Source organism: Bubalus kerabau, chromosome 6 (assembly GCF_029407905.1).
Source record: "Bubalus kerabau isolate K-KA32 ecotype Philippines breed swamp buffalo chromosome 6, PCC_UOA_SB_1v2, whole genome shotgun sequence".
NCBI classification, from domain to species: Eukaryota; Metazoa; Chordata; class Mammalia; order Artiodactyla; family Bovidae; genus Bubalus; species Bubalus kerabau.
Window position 1 is genome coordinate 28,384,763 of NC_073629.1, and position 8,293 is coordinate 28,393,055.

Genomic DNA, 8,293 nt, shown 5'->3' on the forward strand with positions numbered 1-8,293 from the left:
CCCTGTACCCAATTGTATAGTTGTGTGACTTTAAATAAGCACTTTAATCTTCCTACATACTGGTTTTTAAATCTGTTGGTAGAATTATTTTTCAAACTCATACATCTGCAGTGAGAATATAAGAGGAAAATGTATGAAAATGCTTAAAATCACGGCTGGCACAAAGTAGGTGCTCAGCAAATGAAACCTGCCATTCAGTAATTTTAGCTACCTATGATCATTCTTTTCAGAATATATTTTATAATACAGAGGTCAATTGCATTTTTAGACTATGGAACAATTACTTAAATACAGTAAGAATTAAAAACTAGAAAATATAGACTAAAAAATATACCACTTACAAACACATACACATATACACACATTTTATTTACCTAGCAATAAATCGAACAAAATATCTGCAATACCCCCACGAGAAAAATTACAGAATTTTATTAAGAAACAAAAGAAATATCTGAATCAATGGAAAGATTATATCATCCTTTTGAGTCAGATGCCGCAATAATTCAAAGATGTATTTTCTCATGAAATAAGTCTATCAATTCAAGACAATTCTGATTAAAATCCTGACATATTTCATGGAAGTTGAAAATTTCTGATTTTAAAAGTTATGTGGGAGCTTCCCTGGTGGCCTAGTGATAAAGAATCTGCCTCCCAATGCGGGAGACACATCCCCGTGCAGGAAGATTCCACTGGCACTGAGCAAGTAAGTTTATGTGCCAACATTTTCCAACACCACGTACAGCTTCTGAGACTGTGCTCTAGAGCCTGGGAACCGCAGCTATGGAGCCCACGTGCCAGAGTTACTGAAGCCCACACGCCCTGGGGCCTGCGCCCCACAAGTGAAACTGCTGCAATGAGAAGCCAGCACGCTGCCGAGAAGAGTAACCCCACTCACTCACTGCAACTGCAGAAAAGCTGCACGACAATGGAGGTCCAGCACAGCCAAAAACATGTAAGTAAATAAAATTACAAAAAAGTTATGCGGAAGAAGAAAGGGATCAAGATTAGCCAAGATGTTTAAAAGAATATGGAAGAGAGACTTCATTACCAGGTATCAGGACTTACAAGAAGCTGTATTAAGATACTATATTTCTAGTGTAGACAAACTGTCCAATGGAATAGAATAGAGCCTTGAATAGACTGGATTTTATATCTGAGATAGCTGGCATGGAAGGGGAAAAAAGGCTATTTAATAAATTAATCTGGGGTACACCCATATGGGAGAAAAAATGTGAAATTAGTTCTTAAAATAACTCCAAATAACTCAAAGGCTTAAATGACAAAAGCAAACTTTTTTTTTTAGGATAAAATATAGGTGAGTATCTATATGACTACAGTAATCAAAATAGTATGGTACTGGCACAAAAACAAACATAAAGATCAGTGGAATAGACTAGAAATCCCAGAAATAAATTCACGCACTTATGGTCAGTGGAAAGTGAAAGTGAAGTCACTCAGTCCTATCCGACTCCTTGTGATACCATAGACTGTAGCCTACCAGGCTCCTACAACAAAAAAAGCAAAAATATACAATGGAGAAAAGACAGTCTCCTCAATAAGCAGTGCTGGGAAAACTAGACAGCTATACATAAAAGAGTGAAATCAGAACATTTTCTAACACCATATACAAAAACAAATTCGAAATGGATTAAAGACCTAAATGTAAAACCGTATACCATAAAACTCCTAGAGGAAAACATAGGTAAAACACTCTTTGAAATAAATCACAATGATATTTTTTTAGCTTTGTCTCCTAAAGGAAATAAAAACAATAATAAACAAATGGGACCTAATTAAATTTAAAAGCTTTTGCACAGCAAAGGAAACCATTGACAAAATGAAAAGACAACCAACTGATTGGAAAAACATATTTGCAAATGATATGACTGATAAGGGATTAATATCCAACATATATAAAAAGCTCATACAACTCAACATAAAAAAAAACTATTATTGAAAAATGGGTGAAAGAAACAAATAGACATTTTTCCAAAGAGAAAATGCAGATGTTGAACAGACACATAAAAAGATGCTCAACATCACTAGTCATTAAGAAAATACAAATCGAAACTATAATGTGATGTCACTTCATACCTGTCAGAATGGCTATCATCAAAAAGACCACAAATAACAAATGTTGGCAAGGATGTGGCAAAAAGGGAGCTCTTGAACACTATTGGTGGAAAGGTAAATTGGAGCAACCACTGTGGAAAAGATTATGGAGGTTTTTCAAAAAACTAAAAATAGAGCTGCCATCTGATCCAGCAACTCTATCCCTTGGTATATATCTGAAAAGACGAAAACAGTAATTTGAAAAAATATGTGCACCCAAATGTTCATAGCAGCTTTATTTACAATAGCCAAGATATAGAAGCAACCCAAGTATACATCAGTAGGATAAAGAAGATGTGGTGTGCGTGTGTGTGCGTGCATGCAATGGAATACTATGCAGCCATTAAAAAGAAAGTTTGCCATTTGCAACAACATGGATGGACTTGGAAGGTATTATGCTAAGTGAAATAAGTTAGACAGAGAGACACATACTGTGTGATATCACTTATATATGGAATCTAGAAAACATAACTACTGAATACAACCAAAGAGAAGCAGAGAACCACAGAACTAGTGGTTGCTGGTGGGGAGGGGCAGAGGGGCGATACAAGACTGGGGGAGTGGGAGGTACAAACTATTGGGTATAAGGTAGACTTGAGGATGCATTGTACAACAAAGGGAGTAGAGCCAATATCTTTGAATAACCATAAATGAAAAATAACCTTTAAAAAATATATAAATGTATTTTAAATTTTTAAAAATAAGGGGATGTTGGCTGGCAAAGGAAATTTTTGCTCACGTGGCCTTAGAACACAGAGACAGTTATTATCAATATATTGTTTATAATTCTCGGTTTTTATTTAATCTTTGTAAATTAAAAATTCTTTCATATAAATATTGTCAGGTCTGTGTGAGTGTACATGTAACATGGAGGTGGTAACTTAGCATTTGAAGTATTATAATCAGGCATTCACAATGTAGGAAAAAATATAGGTGAATATCTTTCTAATCTTGAGATAGGGAGAAATTTTTAACCAAAATGCTAATCATACAATTTTAAAATAATATCATTTTATATTAAAATTAAGAACTTCTGTTCATCAACAGACACCTTAAAGAACATGAAAGGCAACCTAGAAATGGATTGGGAAGAGAAGTTTTCAATGTATGTAATGAGACATTAATTAATATCAGGAGCGAATAAGGAATTTCTACAATTCAGTTGAAAAAGAATAAACATTCTCCCCCTCCCCACCCTCTGCAAAAAAATGGCAAAGACATAAATAGGCAGTTCACAGAAGAGGAAATAAACATAAAAAGATGTTCAGCCTGAGGGATTTGCTAATAAAGTTCACAAAGGGATATGTTTTATACACATTTAATTGGCAAAAATTAAGAATCCCAACTGTACTAAGTATTGGAGGATATGAATCCACAAGATCTTCTGTAGTTTGCTGATAGGACTGTAAATGTATGCAAACTCTTTACAGAGTAATTCAACATTACCTTAAATGTTAGTCTCACATCTACTCTATGATCCAATCATTTCATTTCTGGATAAATATCCAAGGCAAATTATTGAACATATACAGGAATGTTAATAGCAATCTTCTTCATAATGGTAAAATCTAGAAACAATGGGTACATGCAGTCATGAATATATGACAATGTATTTATCTACACTCATCACTGGATATTATACTCATAATTGAATAGTCAAAACAATACATTTCAATTATATGCAACAGTGTGAATGTTATTTTTGACTGAGTTCTCTGAGAAGATGTCTAGGTCAGTTCCAACGTGGAAAGAGTTTCTTAGGGGAAATGCTTTTGAGAGAAAATGGAAAGGAAGACTGGGAAGGCTGGGAGAGCCCTCAGACCATAATGCAAATCCCATCAAGTGAAAAAGGAAGAAGAAAGGAAGATTGGATTGTCATCACCTAATTGCTGTTAGCTCTCGGAGATTTGTCCAGGTCACCTAGGAGTCCTCCCACGAAGTCAACTGTCAGAGGAGCCATGTGTCTCTCAGGAATGGGGCTACCATGGTGTCCCTCACACAAGTAGTCACTGAGAATTGTCCCAGGGAGCAGCAGAAAGCATGGTCTTGGTGGATCTCAGTGATGGATGACAGGCATAGGAGCTAGGCTCTTGGTCAAAGGTACTCACATTCTACTATAGATGCCTCAGCAATATAATGCTGAACGGGGGAAAATAATGAGATTGCATTCAGGATAATATCCTTTCTATAAAAATTAGTTAAAACAAAAATGAAAACATAAAACATCTTTTAGGAACATATAGATAGCTCAGCTGGTAAAGAATTGGCCTGCAATGCAGGAGACCCTGGTTCAATTCCTGGGTGGGTAAGTTCCCCTGGAGAATGGATCAGCTACCCACCCCAGTATTCTTGAGCTTCCCTGGTGGCTCAGACAGTAAAGAATCTGCCCACAGTGTGGGAGATCTGGGTTCAATCCCTGGGTTGGGAAGACCCCCTGGAGGAGGACATGGCAACACACTCCAGTATTCTAGCCTGGAGAATTCCCATGGATAGAGGAGCCTGGTGGGCTACAGTCCATGGGGTCGCAAAGAGTCGGACACAATTGAGCGACTAAGCACACACACAACACACATAATAAAACTACATGTTATTGTAAAAAACAACAAGGGAATGATATACACAGGAAACAGGATAGTAAGTGTAAGTGGCAAAATAACCGGATACAAGAGGAGTAGAAAGTGGATGGAAACTATTGCCGATATTTTAGTTTTTCATGTTTGTATGGAACTTCTGTTTTAATTATGTTATTCAAGGAAAATGGGTCAAGAAATATACACCAGCATACATTTATATAAATAAAGAAGGCTATGCATGGACCAAAAGTGAGAACGGTTCAAAAAAAAAGAATTATGATTAATCTGATTCTGTGCCTGTAAGGCCAAAAATGTCCATTTTCTCTTTTATTCTGTACTATAGTACAACAGCAATCAATCTACTGACAGATGAAAAAAATGTCTGTGTATCACAGATTAAATCATAGGTATCTTAGGGTCTGCCCCAGTGTCTTTGTGCCTTGGTTTCCACATCTGTAGAATGGGGGCGATGTTTTTTTCTCTAGTGTGCTTATAAAAATTAAATAAGTTATGGTCACACAAAATTATTCACAATCTTCAGAAACTAGAAGCAACCAAATTAGCTTCAGTGGTTGAATGGATAAACTGATCTATCCACACAATGGAATACTGCTCAGCAATAAAAATGAATAACATAGATGAATTCAAATGCACTATGCTAAGAGAAAGGTCTCAGTATCAAAAGGTAACACACTATATGATTCCATTTTTATGACATTCTGGAAAAGGCAACTGTGTTGGAACAGAGTACAGATCAGAGGTTTCTAGGGGTTATGAGAGGGGAGAAGGTCTTACTAAAAAGAGGTAACAGGAAGAATTCTTTAAGATATTCAAATTGTTCTATTTCCTGGGTGTAATGCTGGTTATAAGAACTTACACGTGTAAAAATACATTGACGTGTACACCAAAATGTGAATTTTACTCTATAAAACTTTTAAAATTAAAGAAAATTATGGAATTTCTACTGTGTACTATAATCTCTAACAGTAGAATAATTCAACCTTTTGAAAGGGAAGTTTAACTGCATAACATGAACATGTAACTTCTGAAATTGCCATGATCTAGTTTTCATTCCAAAATCACCTTGCATTCTAATCAATTTCACCTGTTCTGGGACTTTCTATATCTGCTGGCCTGTAGTGGGCAAGGGGAAAGAAGGCTACAACTTGTGATATTAATAGGAGTAAGAAGAGGTCTTTGATTAGAACATTTAAAATTTTCTCTTGTCAATCATGGTTGGTGTCCACAAGTAATTTGAAACCACTGAGCAGATGTTGTGACTGGGAACAGCCGGGGTCTAAGCACCATCTTGACCAGAGCAATAGCGGCAGAGTTTCAGTTAATCCTGTGGTTGCTTAACCCTCCCAGTGTGTAGTTCCAGCTGGCCTTTTATTAGAGGGTGGAATGGTGGGAATAAACATTTACATTCAAATATGTTAAGCAAAAACAATAAACGTTCTTCATGTCTAAAATGACCAGTGGGGGAAAATGGGTGGTATTGACTAGCTGTAAGAGAATAAGACAAATGGATGTAAAAGAACTGAGTAATAACCTCATTACCGAATACCCTAGTACATGTATCTGTCTCTCAAATGTGTTCAAAATTCCAGGTTAGAGTTCCTGGAAGCAACAGGGTTTATGCCATGAAAATTCAAGTAGGTATAGGTTGTAAACAGAATAAGTTCTGATTTCACATAGAGTGCTACTGACTCATTCACCAAGAAAAATAAACTTGAAAAGTACAGGTGTGCTCCTCAGATGACATTCAAATACCCCCTCTCACAATTAGAGGAAACAAAATCCCACACAACCAGACCAAAGAGATGAACACTGCTGCGATTATTTTAATTTCAAAAAGGGTCCATCTGAAATATTTACTCTGGTAGTTCCTTCAAGTATGGACCACCTCTGGGGCATTTAGATTTCTTTCATAAATCATTAACTGCCGAGCTGAGGTCACACAGTGAGGAAGAGTTCAGAGTCCTTGCCAATGGAAGATCAATACAAGTAAAGGTGCATCATGTCTGAAATGATGCTGTGAGTCGATGGGAGAAACGTGATTATGATTTACACCCAGTGCTTTAGGAAATATGTCTATGGGATGGAGGGAGTGGTCTCTGTAATGTAGAGGTGGGAAACTGCTCTTCCCAAAGCGGGCTGCAGAGCGCCACGTGAGAAACAGGCCTGTCCACTCACCTCTGCCATTTGTCCTGTTTCAAAGGGTCTGTGACTGCAGGTGACAGGTATTGGTGAAGCTCCATCCATTCTGCCTCTGAGCCTCACTTGCTCATTATGGAAGGCTGCAATTTCATTTCAGATCGGCAGTGTAAAACCTGTTGTCATATTTTATGTGATGATGTTAACTCTGCTATGAAATTATACCAGGAGAATACCCCTGAGCCGGCTCAGTACATATAAATAGCCATTCATCAGATGCAACCCATAATCTTCCCGCTGCCGTGACCCATTCTGTAATTTTCCCTCAGATGACAAGCTACAAATGAAGAGTGTACTTAGATTTCGGTGATGAGGTTTAAAATATGGATGTGGGTATAAAAAGCTAAGCCTTTCAAGAAGGAACCAGGGAATTTTCCCATTAAATTCTAAGGGCCTTTGTCCATCTGCTCTATAATCGTGCAAAACCCTGATAATCCCTTCACTGACCTCAGACCCTATTTCTTACCTACTAATTCTCTGTTTCACCTTTATCATCTCCTTCCTTAGCCCATCACCCACTTATGTACCCATTCCCCCTCCCACCCACCAACACACATACTTACAGAGTATCTCTGAGAAGAGAACCTCACTCTGTGGATATACTGATGGCAACTTCAACCACCAAGTTGTTTTTTTCCCCACAAAACCAACATTTCAGGAAGTATTACTGGGTGACAAACACTGTGCACTAGACACCTTACACCTATGTTATCATTTTTATAAATGAAGAAACACAGATTCAGAACGAACTATGTCTGAGACCACTCAGAAGTAACAGTTGAAGCCAGAACCCAAGACCAATAGACTCTATTTGTCTCTTGGGGCTACAGTACCAAATTACCACCACCCTGGTCGCTTAAACAATAAAAATGTGTTCTCTCACAGTTCTGGAGACCAAAAGTTTGAGGTCAAGGTGTCAGCAGGCTGCCCTCTTTCCCAAGTCTCTAGCGGGGAGTCCATTCCTTGCTTTTCAGCTTCTGGGGGCTGTCAGCGTTCCTCAGCTGGTGGCCACATTTCTCCCTGCTTCATCTTCATGTCACCTTCCCTGTGTGTCTCTCAAAACTCCCTCTACCTTGCTCTTAAAGGGATACCAGTGATTGCATTTAAGCCCTATCTGAATACACCAGGATAAGCTCCTTGGGGCTTCCCCAGTGGCTCAGCTGGTAAAGAATCTGTCTGCCAATGCAGGAGACGAAGGTTCAACACCATTTTGTAAAGAATGAAATGGCAACCCACTCAAGTATTTCTTTCTTTTTTTTTTTCACTCCAGTATTCTTGTCTGGAAAATCCCATGGACAGAGGAGCCTAACAGACTACAGAGTCCATGAGGTCACAAAGAGTCAGATACAACTGAGTATGCACACACACAAAGCTCCTTAACTTAATCA

General features: G+C 37.9%; 1 long non-coding RNA gene across 1 annotated transcript; it reads right to left on the reverse strand.

Annotated features, from left to right (window-relative positions):
• Positions 1-2,891: 2,891 nt before the first annotated feature.
• Positions 2,892-7,990, reverse strand: LOC129654888 (uncharacterized). Its single transcript, XR_008715646.1, has 3 exons — positions 7,789-7,990; positions 6,885-7,021; positions 2,892-4,254 (listed from the first exon to the last, which is right to left on the reverse strand). It is a non-coding gene; the product is annotated as an uncharacterized LOC129654888 (long non-coding RNA).
• Positions 7,991-8,293: the final 303 nt, after the last annotated feature.